The sequence below is a fragment of the Beta vulgaris genome, chromosome 4 (genome assembly GCF_026745355.1).
Source record: "Beta vulgaris subsp. vulgaris cultivar EL10 chromosome 4, EL10.2, whole genome shotgun sequence".
NCBI lineage: Eukaryota > Viridiplantae > Streptophyta > Magnoliopsida > Caryophyllales > Amaranthaceae > Beta > Beta vulgaris.
The window spans coordinates 44,299,235-44,318,380 of NC_079205.1; positions in this window are offsets into that span (position 1 = coordinate 44,299,235).

The following is a 19,146-nucleotide window of genomic DNA, read 5'->3' on the forward strand; positions in this document are numbered from 1 at the left end:
TTTCGTTTTTGTTTTTCTTTCCCTTTTATTCGTTTCCTTTTGTTTAGTTTCCTTCTTTGTCTTTTTTTTTTATTCTTAATCAGCTTGTAAATTGTGTTTTAGATTTTTTTTTTGATTTTTTGTAATATATTTTTTTAGATCAGTTTTTTATTTTTTTTTGTTATAGATTTTACAGACTATAGGTGATATGTTAATATAATTTCACACCTGCTGCAATAAGCATTTGTTATAATATGCAATGGAATGTTGATGATGGGTGAGTTTTAATATAAAAAATAGTTTTGGTTCTTATGAGTTGATTTGTTTTGGATGTCAGTTTCGGATGCAACTAGCTTCATTTATAGATTACTATAGGACAAGCAAGTTACATGTTTGTAATGGTAGTTGAAATAGTTTTTAAGACAAGCAGTAGAACTCCTTGATTATGAGCTAGAATAACCTCATATGTGACAATAACCTACTAATTATGATTCCTTGTCATTGCATATTTTTGTAATAGATTTTAATATTTTAAATTTAATTGCAAAATGCAAAAAATGATTTTTTTTTTGCCTGTATCGAGGCCTATTGCTGCGGTTTTGGGCAAAAACCTCAGCAATAAGTTGTGTTTTTTTAATAAAAAATAAATCTATTGCTGCGGTTTTGGCTAGGAACCGCAGCAATATCTTGGCCTATTGCTGCGGTTTAAACCGCAGCAATATATTTATTACCTATTGCTGCCCCCTTAATTGATGCGCAGCCAAAACCGCCGCAATAAGCCACTTTACGACCGCAACAATAAACATTTATTCTACTAGTGTATGATGTTTTAATGTTTCCAAAGCATGATAAATTTTTTAATGGTTGATTAAAATGCATATTTTATATATATGATATTATGAATGGATGCGGTGACTAGTGTGGCTCAAACTTGGATAGAAAATACGATCTGTGTATCGTTAATGTATTTTTGTAATCTATATACGATTTACGCATCCTTGGTATTTTTGTAATATTTTAGTTTATAGTTCCAAAATATTTATTCAAGTAGTAGTAAGAAGAATGGTGATTCAATCTTATTCCATGAAGCACAAGGATGGAGATCCATGTGATTCAACAATGGAGGCCTTAAAGAGTAGTCTTTAGTTTTATGGGCCATACTAGGATCACATATTATTTTATGCATTTAAATATTGCTTTTAAATGCTTTTTAAGTTTATTATGCTTGTGATTTAATTATTTAAATGTTCACTAGTAATTAAATCGACATAATAATTTACTTAGGTCCCTTAAATTAAAATATTGGGCTTTTGCTATTCCAAATAAACACCTACTAAAACTTGATTTAGTAATAGATTCTGCCAAAGGAGAGTGTTACTTCCAATCCTAAGGTAAGTAGAGTAAATTTTCGAAATTTGTGATAAGTCCGTTTTTAATTGCATATAGGTAGGTATTAAGTATCACTTTCATGAAGTTTGCATCTTAGATCTAATTGTATAATTTGAGCATTCTTTTGAAACACTGTGTTATTTCGAGATACTTTTTCTATGGGATCTTCAGGTTCTTAAGGCCGATTGTGACTAAGAGAAGCTAATATGGTTCATAGAAGGTCTACTTGGCGGTTTATAGATGCGAGAAAATGAGTTTAAGTGCTTTGGGGATGAAGGAATGATGATAATGAAGAATACTCTCTTCGCGGGACCAAGCAAAATTCTGCTTGTCCATGCAACAAGGTGCACGCCCAAGCAGGATTTCGCTTGTCCATGCACCAAGGCGCACGCCCAAGCGAGATTCCGCTTGCCCGTGCGGTATTGTAAACGAAATCACCAAAAATCTTCTGTCTCGCGTGCACGCCCAAGCAGGATTCCGCTTGGCCGTGCTCTATGATGCACACCCAAGCCAGATTCTGCTTGCCCGTGCAAACTGCTACCCGCCTTATTTTTGCGACTTAATTATTTCCTATTCTAATCCATATAAGCGATATTAGATTTTATTAAACATACTTTAGAGCTGTTTTTGATTATTAGAAAATAGAGTATTACTTTTTAGAGAGCTTTTTGAGAGCAAACTCCATTATTGAACCTTGAATTCTACAAGTTTGATCCATTCAAGTAAAGACTAAGTTTTTCTAATTTCCTATTATTATTGTTATTATTATTATTATTATTATTATTATTATTATTATTATTATTATTATTATTATTATTATCATTATTATTATTATTATGTCATTTAATTTATTTATCAATTGCTTTGTTATTTCAATCATGAGTGAGTAGTTTTATAATCTAGGGTTAAGTTGAACCCTAGCAATGATTAATGCATGAATCCCTCCCATAATCCCAACTAGATGTGATTAATGGTCCTTGCTTGATTGAATTGTGCTTACTTTCATTATCATACCAGGGATAGGTGATTTTGAATTGATTCCTTATGTCTTATTTTCAATGGGAATTGAATCTAGATGGATTTGTTGATTTAATCAAGAGAATGAATATCTCTATGAGAATAAGTAGATAGGATTATTACTAGGAACTTATTTGTGATGCTATATTTAATGTCTCTTTCTTGCATGATTCCATGAGAATAGGTTTGATTGCTTGTTTAGAGCAGCCATAGGTGCTCGGGAGAGGTTTTTGGTATTTATAGAGTGCATTACTCCTTTTGGATAATTGATTATGTTTATTGGGATGAGAATTATTCATGTATTATTCGTGCTAGTAGGGATACTTAATTCTAGGTGCCTTCATTGATTTTACCTCGTGTGTTCTTACTACTATCATACTTTAGCTTTATTATTAGTTCAACATTTTTTTCACCGTTGTTTGTCACGTGTTTAGTTAAATTGAGTTAAGATACCTTGTGTTTGGTACCATTTGTCATTGTTAATTTGACCTCTTTTCTTTAAGTCCTTTTTGTTGCATGCGCACTCGTAGAAAGGTACACAAGATCTAATTACTGTTGACCGTGAGATCGAAGCTACAACAACGAGATTAGGAGGTCAAAGAAGAAAACAACAACAAGAATTACTAGACCAACTACAACTGTTACACATTTCGAGCTTAAGCCACAGTTCATTAAGTTCAACTCATAGGACTCTTATTCGGGAACACCTAAAGAAAGCCCTACTGATCATTTGACTAACTTCCTAGAGAAGTGTAATATACTTTGAAATTAACAAATGTTTATGATGATTTGATTCGATATTGTGCTTTTTCTTTTTCTCTTAGGGACGAAGCAAAAGAATGGTTGAAAGACAAAGAAGTGAGGAAGATCACCACATGGCCAGAACTGAAAAAGGCTTTTCTCTACCAGTAATTCTTGTTGGAGTCTATGTATGAGGCATGGCAGAGATACAAGGCTTTGCAAAGATAATTTCCACACCATGGCATTCCTAAGTGGTTATTGATTCATACATTCTACAATGGTCTGAAGTACGATGTTCGAATTTCTATTGATGCCGCATCTGGCGGTATTTTCATGGCCAAAAATCCAGAAGCTGCGAAGACATTGTTGGAATGATATGGCCTCCAACAATTATTTGAATGATTGGAGTGTGTCTCATGGAGCCCCTAAAACGGGAGGTAAGTATGAGGTTGATGTTATTGCTACTGTATCGAACTGTGCAGGTTTTGACAGCTAAGGTTAACCAATTGAGTAGCGGATCAATAACACATGTTTGTGAGATTTGTGAAGTGCAAGGTCACTCATTGAATGAGTTCCAATACAACACCATGGGAGCGATAACTGAGGAAGCTAATGCCCTCCTAAACACAAACACAAGACCATAAAACACCCATACTCAAACACATATAACCCAGGTTGGAAGAATCATCCAAATTTCTCTTACAAAAATAACCAACCTCAACCTCCACCCACAAACTACTCCCAACCACCGGGTTTCCAACGTAGGCCACCATTCAACTCCTCCTCCTCATCCTTAACATCCAACCTTGAAACCATCATAGAGATTTAGCTTCTTCTCAGGCAAAGCAAATTGAATATTGAAGCAGAATGACATCTTCAGCAACTTCCTTCAACAAATTCATGCTCATAATAAAATGATGGAGAATTAGATGACCCAACTTGCTCAATAAATCAGTCACCTCTCAAAACCTTCAAGGCAAACCGAACCAAACCTAAAGGGGTATATCCATGCTATCTTATTGAGAAGTGGTAAAGAATTGCAAGATCCCTATAGGAAGGTGAATGACCAAAGGAAGAGGGCAGAAAAGTCCAAAAATCCGGGTGAAGAAGATCAAGGCGAAAAAGTGTTGGAAGAGGAAGCTAAGGAGACTAAGAAAAAGGAACCTGTTGTCATACCTATTGCACCATACAAGCCACCCGTTCCATTCCCTCAAAGATTGGCACAAGCAAAGCTAGAGAAGAAGTATGGGAAGTTACTTGATATTTTGAAGAAGGTGCACATTAACATCCCTTTCTTGGATGTTATCTCAGAGATGCCTTCTTATGCTAAGTTTTTGAAAGACATGCTTTGCAACAATAGAAAAATTGAAGAGAATGTCACTATTTCACTAACAGCTAAATGTAGTGCTATTTTGCAGAACAAGCTTTCAAAGAAGCTAGGAGATCCAGACAATTATTCTGTTCCCGTTAAGCTTGGTGATATTGAAATCAAGAATGTCTTTTGTGAACTTGGGGCAAGTGTCAGTCTCATGCCCTTGTCAATCTGCAAGAAGCTTAATATGGGTGAGCTGAAACCCCCATGCATCTCCTTAGAACTAGCAGATAGAGCAATCAAGTTCCCTCTTGGCATCCTTCATCAAGATGTTCCTCTTAGAGTCGGAAAATTTTTCATTCCATGTGATTTTGTTGTTATGAAAATGAAAGAAGATGCACACGTTCCCATTATTCTTAGGAGACCCTTTTTGGCCACTGCTGAAGCCATGATTGATATGAAAAAGAGAGAAATCACCTTTAAAATAGGTGACGAGAAGATGGAGTACACACTCAAGAGCTCCATGGCTTCTCCGTCTATGGGAGAAATTGTTGATAGAGTTGATGTTCTCAATGAGGATACCCCGGTTATATCTAAGACTCCTTCTTCTACGTCGATTGAGAGATCACTTGTAAAATCCAACATTCAGTTGCTGAGATTAAGGCAGAGTAGTGCATTATAAAGAAGAACTTGGCATCCATATTTACAATCTTGGAAAACTTCAATAATTGGATGCAGTCACCAAGGTTATCGAACCCTTCGCTCTCCCCTCCTTAGTGAGGATTTGTGAGCACGCTGCCCTTCTCTTTGTGTCTACTCTTTACGTTTGTCACAATACGAACATTGTGACATGCTAGTTTGGAGGAGGGTCACTTTTCAACACTTGTACATAATAGGCATTCTAGGATTTTGGCATTATAGATTTTTTGTTTCTCACTTTAGGTTGCATTTTAAACTACTCTCTCATGGTAACTGCATAGTATGCTCAATATGGTTCTATATTCCTCTTTTATATGAAGTCTAAGCATGATTTGAATAACTCTAAACCATTTTTTATCTCTCCTTGCTTGTTGTGATTTGAATGGTTTGTGGTAAGACGGTTTGATCCTCCCAAGGGAGACTTGACTATAATTGGTAGCCAAAAATCTACCTAGTGAGGTTATTTGAGCCTAATGGACTAACATCTTTTTAGTATCTCGTTTCGTGTGTGATGCTCTTCCTTGGCTATTATTCTCTATAACTTGCATTGATACTCCTCGAGAACGCATTAACTTGTTTATGCATTGAATATGATTGAGGCAATTGTTGTTTCTGAGCTACATGGCCAAATACCACCTACATTAATTACTCCCTTTTTGTCACCCCTTGGAGCCTAGCCTATTACTTTTGACTAACAACATCTTTGGTCCTTTACCTTGTCCTACCTAGGGGATTATGAAGCTATGTTGATAAAGTTAAGTGTGACATTAGAGATATTTGGTGGTGTTTGATTGTGTTGAGTTCACCTCCTCATAGTTACTTTCTTTGAAACTCCTATTGATTTCCTCTTGTAAGTGATTTGTTAAATCCATTACTAAAAAAAAAAAAAAAGAAAACAAAAGAAAACAAAGAAAAAGATTGTGATTTATGTCTTTAGTGCACAATGAAAGGAAATTGGAGTTTATAGTTGAGGAGTTATGAATTAGCTAATGAGAAAAAGTGTTGACCCTTTAGTTTTGAAGATGACCTAACCACAAAAGACATAGTATATTTTATTTATGTTGTTGCAAGGTAATTCATGCTCGAGCTAAGAGAATACTTGATTGAAGATTAAAACGGAGAATTAATCAAGATCGAAGTAAACATGTTCGAGAGATGAAGAATCAAGCATGGAATGAAGATTAGAATGCAATAGGGTATTTATTAATCTTCTTGAGTAAAAGCTTAATTAAGTTCGTGGTGAATTCTCAAAGGAACTTGGTTCTGTTCCCATGAAAGGAACAGACCTGGCACTATAGGAACAAGATTAGGGAACAAGACTTAAAATGATTTAGGAACTCATAAGAGACTCTAATATTGTGCGCCTAAGTTAAATTGTGCCCAATATATTGTTAGAGTTTTTAGGGATATTTTGACTAAGATCCATATTTTAGGAATTAGTTTAAGTTTGTTAGGAAAAGATTTTAAAAAGATTTTCTGATTTTAAATTAACTGATTTTCAAATCTTATCTTTTTAAATTTATTTTTATCTTTTATATTTTATTTAAAAGATTTGTTTTCGAAAATAATATTTTTCCGGTTTTTAAAATGTTTCGGATTTTTAAATATAAACTGTTTTCCGGTTTTATAAAAGATATTTGAAAAAGATATTTTTCCTAAAAACTAGCTAAAGTATTTATTTATTTATTTCCTAAAATCTGATTCACGCCTAAATACTGCTACACGTTATGTAGTTAGTGGATTTAGTGGCTTAAGTTAATTATCCTCCAAGTATTTAATTAATTAAATAAGTTTAATTATTCTCCAAGTTTTGAAAACCACGTAATGTTTTATGCTTCTCTATGAAGTGAAGTATGGATTAGTGGATGCTTTACATGACATGGAAAATTAATTTAATTTAATTAATTAATTAAAATCATGGAGACATGTGATAATGGTTAATTAGTGGAGAAATCATGTCTTGTCTTAATTGTCTATAAATAGGCGCCTAATTCATTTGAGAAAATGTGTCTGACTTAGTTAATTTGTCTTAAGTTATCTAAAGTGTCAGTGCCTTTTCCTTAAGAGAATTCATACTTACATTAATCGAGTTTATTACTCTTCCATTTTTTACAAAGTGTATTTTTGAGAAAAGGGTTTGAGTGAACTCTTGTAAGTGTAGAAAGCTTTGAGTAGCAAGAGAAAGAAAGAGAAAGAGAAAGGAACTTCGAGTGAAGTTTGAGAGAAAACGTCAGTTGTGGGAACTGTCGTTGGGAACTTGAGTTGAGTGACTTAAGTTGAGAATCGAGAGAAAAGTAATAGGTTGTAATCAGAGTTGTTTTGGCCTATTATAGTGGAAAGTTGTTTAAAATCCCTTGTGGTCGAGGTTGTTTCTTCCTACTAGGCCTAGGAAGTTTTTCCTCGTAAAATCTCTCGTGTTCCCATTGTTTGTTCCCAAGTTTACTTTTAATTCCGCAAAAAGTATAGCTTATTCTCTCACTATAATTCACCCCCCCTCTTATAGTGCTCATATTATACAACAATTGGTATCAGAGGGGAACTCTAATATTCAGGAAACCCTGTTGAGTTCAAGATCTTGAAAAATATGAATACTAGAGAGAAACTGGAAGAAGGGTACTCTACGCAGAGGCCACCAATGTTCAATGGTAAGTTTTACACTTACTGGAAGAACAGAATGGAGATCTTTATCAAAGCCGACAATTACCAGGTATGGAGAGTCATAGAGGTAGGTGATTTTGAAGTCACTACCACTAATGACAAGAATGAGGTAATTCCTAAATCTATATCTGATTTTGATAAAGCTGATTTCGAAAAGATGGAAATTAATGCTCTTGCTATAAAACTGCTTCATTGTGGTCTTGGACCTCATGAACACAATCGTGTCATGGGATGAAAACCGCAAAACAAATTTGGGATCTTCTTGAAGTCACTCATGAAGGTACGAGTGAAGTTAAGAGATCAAAAATAGATCTTTTGATGAACCAATATGAACTTTTTCAAATGAAATCAAAAGAGTCTATCCAAGACATGTTTACACGCTTTACTAAATTATTAATGAGCTAACATCTCTTGGTAAAGTGATTACATCTGAGGAACAGGTACGAAAGGTCCTAAGGAGCCTTCCTAGGGATCGGAGGCTAAGGTAACTGCCTTACAGGAAACTAAGGACTTTACTAAGTTCAATTTGGAACAACTTGCTGGTTCCCTATGACTCATGAGTTGCAATTGGACAATGAGAATGGAGACATGTCCAAGCAAAATCGATTGCCTTAAAAGCTGATGAAAGTGAAGACTCAGAAACGATGAAGAAGAATCGCTCTCATGGTCCGAAAATTCAAAAGAATGTTTAGGAACATGAAGAATGGAGATTACAAAGGTAAGAATAAGAAATATTCTAACAAACTTGTTTGTCATAAGTGTGGCAGTTCTGAGCACTTCATCAAGGATTGTCCCCAATGGGAACAAGAAAAAGGCAAAGGAAGGGAACAAAGCAGAGATAGGAACAAGAATACAAAAACTCCTATACTCGATCTGACATGAAGAAAGCTATGGTTGCTGCATGGGGAGACTCTGACTCGAGAAGAAGATGATCCTCAACCAAATGAGGAGACTGCAAACTTCTGTCTTATGGCTCTTGACAATTCCGAATCTGATGAAGAGATTGAATCTCTTGAGGCAAGTCTAGACACCATCAAAACTCGTCTTAATTCTTTAAGTAAAGAAAAATTATTTGAGTTTATTGTTGACGCTGTAAATGATTGCAAAGATGAACCATTAAACTAAAACAATGTCAACATGCTTTAAGTTAGCAAAGGAACATACCTCTTGGCTTAAAAGTGTTCGAATTGATATTGAGAAAAGATTTTTCGATTGTTTGACAAAAATCTTAAATTAAAAGAGGATTTCGAAAATCTTAAAAATGAGAACTACTTGTTAAGTCTTGAGTTATCACAACTAAAAGAGTTTGTTCCTGAAGTAAGTTCATTTGACATTAAGTCAGTTCCCTTGCAAAGTTTCAAATCTGAAATAAACGAATTGAAAAATCATGTTTCATTTTTGGAAATTGAAAATAAGAACTTGTAGAAGGGAAATCAAATGAGAAATGAAAAGAAAATGCTACCTATTCCAAACTGGATTAAGAACCCTCAAACAAAACGAACTGAAGGTCTTGGTTTTAATCACAAAAAGAAATTTGAAAAACCTAAAAAGAGAGTTGATTTACCAAGTGATAAAGTTTGTATGTTTTGTGGGAACACTGGTCATTTTAGGAACTCTTGTCCTAAAAGACTTGGTCGCATAATGAGAACTTGGAAACAAGTAAGTAATTTGGAAAAAGAAATCTATTGTTCCTGAAGGAAAGGAACCCAAGAAAGATTGGGTTCCTAACTCTAACAATTAGTTTTCTTGCAGGTTGGAGTGAGGGGAACAACACATGGTACCTAGACAGTGGTTGTTCTAAGCATATGACTGGAGATAAATCAAGATTTCTCTCACTCTCAGCCTATAATGGTGGAAGTGTGACTTTTGGTGACAACAAGAAAGGTAACATAGTTGCCATGGGCAAAGTTGGTAAGTCATCGTCACATTCCATAGAATATGTTTTCTAGTTGATGGATTAAAGCATAACTTGTTAAGTATTTCCCAATTCTGTGAAAGGGAACTGTGTGAAGTTTAATAGTGAAAAATGTTTATTGTCAACAATAGCACAAAGGATATCATTTTGGAAGGAACAAGGAAAGGGAACACATATGTTGTGGATCTCAACCTTGTTCCCAAAAACAATTCACATGCCTTAGTGTTATTGATGATGATTCATTTTATGGCACAAGCGTCTAGGTCATGCTAGCTTTTTCTTGCTTGACAAACTGCGTTCTAAAGAACTAGTTTTAGGTTTACCCTCTACTAAGTTTCATTTAGATCATGTGTGTGATGCATGCGCAAAAGGTAAGCATGTTAGGTCCTCTTTCAAGTCCAAGAATGTGGTAAGTACCACAAGACCTTTAGAGTTAATACATATGGATTTATGTGGACCTATGAGGATACAAAGTAGAGGATGGAAGAAATATGTGTTGTAATTGTAGATGACTTCTCTAGATTTACTTGGGTTATTTTTCTTTCTAGCAAGGACGAGACTTATGATGAGTTCCTTGTCTTTGCAAAGAAAGTACAAAATTTGAGTGGTCAAAATTACTTCACCTTAGATCCGACCATGGAAAGATTTGAAAATTTAAGTTCGATGACTTTAGAGAGACAATGGATTAGATCACAATTTCTCAGCCCCTAGAACACCTCAACAAAATGGTGTTGTTGAAAGGAAGAATAGAACACTAGAAGAGATGGCTAGGACTATGTTGATAGCTAGTGGACTTCCTAAAAACTTTTGGGCAGAAGCTGTGAATACTGCTTGTCATATTATAAATCGAGCCATGGTAAGACCTTTATTAAATAAAACCTATGAGCTGTATTTTGGTAAAAAGCCCAATATTACATATTTCAGAACATTTGGATGTAAATGTTTTGTTCATAATAATGGGAAACAAAATATTGGAAAATTTGATGCTAGAAGTAAATGTATTCTTAGGATATTCTTCTAGTAGCAAGGCTTATAGAGTTATAATAAAAGGTCTATGTGTGTAGAAGAAAGTGTGCATGTTATTTTTGATGAAACAGATAAATTTGATGCAAGCACACAGGTTGAAGATGACTTCGAAATAGGATTGCAAAAGATCTAAGTCTTATTGATGAGACTTTGGAAGACGAAGTCATGGGAACAAAGCCAAGGGAACAACATCCTGTTCCTGTTCCCAATGAGAGAAGAAGAAACTAAGTGATGAACACAGTGAATGAATCCACTTTGTTGAACCTGGTTCCCAAGTACAGGGAAATGAAGATGATCAAGGAAACCAAGTTTCCATCCAGGATTTCCAACCAAAGCCTTGGAAAACTCATCGTTCCCATCCTGTGGAACTAATAATCAGTGACATAAATAAGGGAACTCAAACGAGATCTCAATTGAAAAACTTTTGTGCTTTTCATGCTTTTCTTTCTATGTTGGAACCTAGGAATCATGAAGAAGCTCTCACTGATGCTGATTGGATCATAGATATGCAGGATGAACTTCATCAATTTGAAAGGAACAAAGTTTGGCACCTCGAACCTAAACTAAACATAACAAGGTTATTGGTTTAAAGTGGGTGTTTCGAAACAAATTAGATGAGTTCGGAACCATAATAAGAAACAAGGCCAGGTTAGTTGTGAAAGGATACAATCAACAGGAAGGCATTGATTATGAAGAAACTTTTGCTCCAGTTGCAAGATTGGAAGCAATTAGAATCTTCATAGCTTTTGCTGCCTTCATGGGTTTTAAATTGTATCAAATGGATGTAAAATGTGCTTTTCTAAATGGTTATCTTAATGAGGAGGTATTTGTAGAACAACCTCCAGGTTTTGAAAATAAAGAATTTCCTAATCATGTCTTTAAGCTTGACAAAGCTCTTTATGGGTTAAAGCAAGCTCCAAGAGCATGGTATGAAAGACTTTCTAAGTTCCTTCTTGAAAATGAGTTTAAAAGAGGAAAATTGGATCGAACCTTGTTTTTAAAATCAAAAGGAAAACATTTATTAGTTGTTCAAATATATGTTGATGATATTATATTTGGTGCCACTAATGAATCTTTGTGCAAGGACTTTGCTAATCTCATGAGTAAAGAATTTGAAATGAGTATGATGGGTGAGCTCAACTTCTTCTTGGGGTTGCAAATCAAGCAAACAGAAGAAGGAATCTACATCCATCAAAAAAGTACATAAAGGAACTATTGAAAAAGTATGGTTTGGAAGCATCCAAAGTAATCATACACCTATGGGAATTCAACCAGATTGGATGAAGATTCTATAGGAACAAGTGTGGATCAAACCAAGTATCGAGGTATGATTGGCTCATTACTATATCTAACTGCAAGTCGTCCTGATATTGCTTTCAGTGTAGGTTATGTGCAAGGTTTCAAGCCAATCCAAAGGAATCTCACCTCATAGCTGTGAAGAGAATCCTAAGATACCTCAAGGGAACAGATGATTTAAGCCTATTCTATTCGAGAAGTGATACCTTTGAATTAAAGAGATTTGCGGATGCTGACTATGTAGGAGATCTGGTCAATAGAAGAGTACATCAGGTATGGTTCAGTTCCTTAGTCATAGTTTAGTTTCTTGGAGCACCAAGAAGCAAAACACAGTTGCTTTATCTACAGCGAGGCTGAATATGTTGCAGCAGCAGCATGTTGTTCCCAAATGCTATGGATAAAACAACAACTACGTGACTATGGAATTACTTTGAATGTGTTCCCATCTATTGTGATAATACTAGTGCTATTAGTATTTCTAAAGATCCCTGCATCATTCAAGAGTCAAACACATCCATATTAGGCATCACTTTCTGAAAGATAATGTTGAAAAGGGTCTTATTAAAATGGAATTCTGTGAGACTGAACGTCAAATTGCAGACATTTGACAAACCCTTAAATAGGGATAGGTTTGAGAAATTGAGACTTGAACTTGGCTTAATTAAATTGAAATGATTGCTACAATATTCCCCTTTGTGTTAATTCTTTGGCATTATGTTTGGATGTGCATTTTCGATGTTTTTATTTGCTTAAATACATCACAATTCTTATATGATTATTTCATATGTATAAGTAAAAATGTCTGAAAACTGCTCACCAATGTCCAATAATATTCCCCTTATTGTTCATAGACAATTCTATGCCTTAAGTGATGACAAAGGATTAAAAGAATTAATGGTGTTCCAAAGTAGCAAAATTTCTTTGTTTCCATTCATTGTTCCCAAACGCTGTTCCCAGCGTATTAAGTTTAGATTTTTTTCTTTCAAAATTCAAAAAATCCAAAAATATTCTGTTCAAATTTTTATTCCTAAAAATCTGATTTTTCTCTATATCTCTCAAGTTAGTTGAAGATATTTTTTATATAGAAGATTTTTTTCTTCAAAAACGTGTATATACCGGTTTATATTTTTCTTTCCTTAAACAAAACAAATTAATTTTTTTTCCTTCTCATAAAACCGAAAATACTCCACAAAATATGACCCAAAAACACTTCTCACTCTCTCTCCTCCCACAAAGCCGAAAAACCCTCTCCTTCTCTATTAAATTGAATCACCACCCCATGGATACTCCCAATTCTTCATCAGAATTCTAAGGAAAAGGAAGAAAATGAGAAACGTTGAAATGGAGGTTGAAGAACATCATGCAACAAGTGAGGGGGAATCAGATGTTCCGAGAGAGGAACACAAGAGTTGCTCGAAAAAATTCCACGGCATCTAGGTATGTCATGGACTTTTTATTGATGTTTCTTGGTGAAAAGAGTAAATTTCGTCAATTGCTTAATATGATTAAGTTTCAAGGTTGGGAAATCTTTTGTGAAATGTTATGGAAATAGTTTGATTCCTAAATATGGATGAATTTTGTGAAAACTTTTCCATGGATGAAGAAGGAAATTGTTCCACTTGGTAAAGGAACTCAAATTGATTTTAATGCTAAAATTTGGGTAAATTGCTTGGTGTTCCCGTGAGAGGACACGATGTTTATTTCAAGAAACAACGTGGTCCTATCCATTTTCGCGATTTCTTTTGATCAATTGATTGTTAAGTATGGTGGTCAAAAGGGAAAAACATTTCTTGATCATAATCTTCTTTCCCTTACACAAAATTTTTTCACATCCTAAGAAAGCTTTATTGCCTCGTCTTTCCAAACGTGCTCAAGTTAGCATGTTGGATTATTTTTATTCATTGTTTAGCCTCTCAACACATAAACTTTCCTCTTAATGATTCAACACATTGAGTCATTGATTAAAATGGTTTGTTGTTGGCTATGGAGTTAGTAACCGAAATTCTACTTAGTAATTAATGTGAAAATTTCGGGAACTCATCCATTGGTGTATCCACGGGAAATATGTTGAATGTGCGTGCCTTGAATAACTTGAATGTTTGTGTTGTGAATGGAGAAGTTATAAGGGAGGTGCTAACTTGATGATGATGAGGATGATGATGGTATGATGAAGTGGAAGAAGAAGAAGAAAAAAGAATTGAAGAGAAGAAAAAGAAAAGGAAAAAGAAAAGAAAAGAAAATGAAAAAGAAAAAGGAAGCTAAGAAGAAAGGGAAGAAGGTGGTGAAACCGATTGCAAAAGCACTAGAGCTAGTCAAAGGTTCAAAAATGAAAGTGCTTAATTTTCCTTTGCTTGATGCGAGAAAGTTTTGAGGAAGATGAAGTAGGTGATTGATAGGGAAGATTATGAATCTAACCTACCTCCTTCTAGGGAACCGACTCCTGTTCCATGGAAACCAATCCTCCTTTTCCTCCATCTCCACAAAAATCTGCCTCACCTCTACCTAGCACCACAAAATGACTATCCCTCCCTCTACCTCAAAACCCTCCTGTTCTGTTCCTAAAGCTAAGGAAACATGTTGTTCCCATTCTAGAGGAACAACCTGCTGTTCCCAAACCTAAGGAACAAACACCGCACCCAATCCTTCTCAAAGCTCCCTCTCTTCTCAAAATCCTACCATTGGTTCTACATATACTCTAGCTCATGCTAGAAGTTGGATTTTTGTTTCTCTTGGTTATGGGTCATTCGGAAGCAATGATGGAGTTTGCTACGGAAGCTAAGGATTTAATGATGGTTGTAAAAGGGGTTATGCACAAAGTTGACAAAGCCTTGGATGGACAACAAGATATGGCTCGGCTTGGTGAACTTTCTTCCTCCATTCAAGCAATGAACTCTAGTTGTTGAAGTTGGAAGAATTGTGCTCAAGGGAATGACATTGGCCGAAAATCATCAAGAAGTGATGGCAAAGCTTCATGATGTGGTGGAAGAAGTGAGCAACCTCCCTCTCCTAAACCATAAACTTTTCTAGTTTAGTTTGTTTTGTGTGGGAACATGAACTTTTTAATTTTGTCTTTTCTATCTTCTCCTTTAATCATGCTACAATGGAACTTTTATTTGCTAATTCTAAGTTTGATCTTTTTGCATGTGTGCGTCTAAATGAATGGCTAATATTCTTGGATTGCGGTTTTTGAGAGTTGAATGCTTTATTTGCTTATACTAACCAATTATTTCTTACAAGTTTGGTGGTGTGATGTGTTTAGTAATAATATTCATCTTTTTGAAATCGTGGACTATGTTTTTGAAGATGCCAAAGGGGGAAAGATAAGGCAAATCAGAGTAAATTTTTTTTGTCATGGATTATGTTCTCATATGTCTTCTTTACAAAATAAAATAACGAGTCTATAATACTTAATTTAACTTGGTTACATACTTTGTTAAAATTATTTTATATGACTTATGTGTATTATTTTTAGTATATGCCTTTTGTTGCATCTTCAAAAAGGGGGAAATTGTTGACCCTTGAGTTTTGAAGATGACCTAACCACAAAAGACATAGTATATTTTATTTATGTTGTTGCAAGGTAATTCATGCTCGAGCTAAGAGAATACTTGATTGAAGATTAAACGGAGAATTAATCAAGATCGAAGTAAAGATGTTCGAAGATGAAGAATCAAGCATGGAATGAAGATTAGAATACATTAGGGTATTAATCTTCTGTTAAGGTTGAGTAAAGCTTTATTAAGTTCGTGGTGAATTCTCAAAGGAACTTGGTTCTGTTCCCATGAAAGGAACAGACCTGGCACTATAGGAAATCAAGTATAGGGAACAGACTTAAAACTAATTTAGGAACTCTAAGAGACTAATATGTGCGCCTAAGTTAAATTGTGCCCAATATAGTTGTTAGAGTTTTTAGGGATATTTTGACTAAGATCCATATTTTAGGAATTAGTTTAAGTTTGTTAGGAAAAGATTTTAAAAGATTTTCTGATTTTAAATTAACTGATTTTCAAATCTTATCTTTTATATTTTATTTTTATCTTTTATATTTTATTTAAAAGATTTGTTTTCGAAAATATATATTTCCGGTTTTTAAATGTTTCGGATTTTTAAAATATAAAATTTTTCCTTTTATAAAAGATATTTGAAAAAGATATTTTTCCTAAAAACTAGCTAAAGTATTTTATTTATTTATTTCCTAAAATTGATTGACACGCCTAAATTACTGCTACACGTTTATGTAGTTAGTGGATTTAGTGGCTATAGTTAATTATCCTCCAAGTATTTAATTAAATTAAATAAGTTAATTATTCTCCAAGTTTTGAAAACCACGTAATGTATTATGTTCTCTTATGAAGTGAAGTAGTGGATTAGTGGATGCTTTACATGACATGGAATAATTAATTTAATTTAATTAATTAATTAAATCATGGAGACATGTGATAATGGTTAATTAGTGGAGATACATGTCTTGTCTTAATGTCTATAAATAGGCGCCTAATTCATTTGAGAAAATGTGTCTGACTTAGTTAATTTGTCTTAAGTTATCTAAAGTGTCAGTGCCTTTCCTTAAGAGAATTCATACTTACATTAATCGAGTTTATTACTCTTCCATTTTTTACAAAGTGTATTTTTGAAAAAAGGGTTTGAGTGAACTCTTGTAAGTGTAGAAAGCTTTGAGTGAAGCAGAAAGAGAAAGAGAAAGAGAAAGGAACTTCGAGTGAAGTTTGAGAGAAACGTCAGTTGTGGGAACTGTCGTTGGGAACTTGAGTTGAGTGACTTAAGTTGAGAATCGAGAGAAAGTAATAGTTGTAATCAGAGTTGTTTTGGCCTATTATAGTGGAAAGTTGTTTAAAATCCCTTGTGGTCGAGGTTGTTTCTTCCTACTAGGCCTAGGAAGTTTTTCCTCGAAAATCTCTCGTGTTCCCATTGTTTGTTCCCATGTTTACTTTTAATTCCGCAAAAAGTATAGCTTATTCTCTCACTATAATACACCCCCCCCCCTCTTATAGTGCTCATATTATACAACAAAAAGAAAATAAAGTGAAATTAAAGTGTGGATGTTCCAGGTTTGGTAATTATTGTTAAAGGTGTTTGAAAAAAAAAGCTTCACTTTTCCTTATGAGCACCACTTTTCTAGAACTTCTCACACCCATACCTTCAGCATTCATTACAGCCCATATAAATCCCTCATGATTCTTTACATATAACGTAGTCCCGTGGCAGTGGAGAGTGAGAAGATGTGCAAGCGTATGGTAGGATATAGTCAATGGAATGGAGCCTTGAGCAATTATTTGACCCTTTCAAACACACGCCCTAAGAGTGAAGAGGAGGGTTATTTGCCTGTTAGATAAAGGAAAAGGGTGGGTGTAATTGTTAAGTTTAAGTGGTGTGTTGGGTAAAGGTTCCCTACAACACTAGTGGAAAAAACCTTATATGTCACTTAGTATCAGATGCTTTTTTTTGTAAAATCGCATCCGAAAATAAACCAAAAAATGGGAAGGATATTTGGCCAAAAAAAATCTGATGCGGTCCTCAAAAAACCGCATCAGATTAAAAAATCGATGCGGTTTTTTTAAAATCTGATGCGGTTTGGTGGACTGCATCAAATTTGTAAGATTTTTTTTCAATTTGGCCAGCACAAAAAACCGCGGCGCATGAAACATAAACAACCCAAACTGTAAAATCCCATACTCAGCCCAACACGGTTTTTTAAGAATAATGGATGAAAGCATTATTAGGCCCGGGCTATGCCCCGGGCAAGAAAAAATTTCATTTATTAATATAATACTTTATGATAATAACACTAAATACAACTTTAGTCTAGTGGTTAAGACTTTAGTATATGTACATGAGGTATCGGGATCAAATCCTATACTATGCAATTTCTAAATTTTTTTATTGTACATGGATTACATGAAGTAAAACTCCCTAGGGGGAGCGCCATGTGGCACATTTTCTTGTTTATGCACGCCTTTTAATATATTTGTATAAGCATCATGTTGTTTATAACCCTCTCTCCTCACACGCGGCCCCCCTCTCTCCTAACTCCCTCATCTCTCCTCACAAAACCTAACTCCTTCCTCTCTCCTCACACGCGGCCTCTCTCTCTCCTAACTCCCTTCTCTCTCCTTACAAAACCTAACTCCCTCCTCTCTCCTCACACGCGGCCCCTCTCTCTCCTCAAACCCTAACTCCTCCTCTCTACCCCTCTGACTCTCCTTAAACCCTAACTCCCCAAATTCTCACTCACCTCTCTCTTTCTCGTCGAATTAAAAAGAACATCGAAAAAGATCGAAAAAGAGAGCGAAAATGGAAGATCGAAAATGAAGAACGAAATGAAGAGCGAAACGAAGAACGAAGAATTGAAGATATGTACACAAGAAATCGATTAGGTGTTTTTTTTTCGTTTATTTTGAGATTTTGTTTTTAGATCTGGTTTTGGATTTAGGTTTTTATTTCGTTTTTTTAGGCTTCCATTTTCGAAATTTTTTTTGTTCGAACTCTTAATTTTCCTCCATTTTCTAAGTTTGATTTTTTCGTATATATTGAAATTTTAAATCTAATTTTCGTTTCGTTTCGTATAATTTGTATATTGCAATTTTCGTAAAATAAGTTTTTAGATCGAATTTTTGTCGTTTATTTTGGTATAGTTCTTAATTTTTGTCGTTTATTTCGGTATAGTTCTTAGTGACTGGATAATTATTGTCGTTATTTTGGAATTTAGTTCGTAATTTTCTGTATATATATAATATTCTTATTTATATGTTTGGTAATAAAATAAATGTTGTGCCCAGATTCTTATTTATATATGTTTGGTAATATGTTGGTAATAATATTGCGCCAATTGAGTTGAGTCTCAATTGAGCGGAATGTTAAAGCTGCAGACCTGCCGCTGCGGGTCTGCAACTTTTTTTTACCACTATTTTCCACATACTGATGCGGTTCTTATGTAAAACCGCATCGGTATGTAAATTTAGTGACGCGGTTTTATCTTAAAATCGCATCAGTCAATATGATTAACTGATGCAGTTTTATGGTAAAATCGCATCAGTAAATCATTTTCTGATGCGATTTTGGACCACATCAGAAAATGTTTGTAAGCTGTTGCAAACCC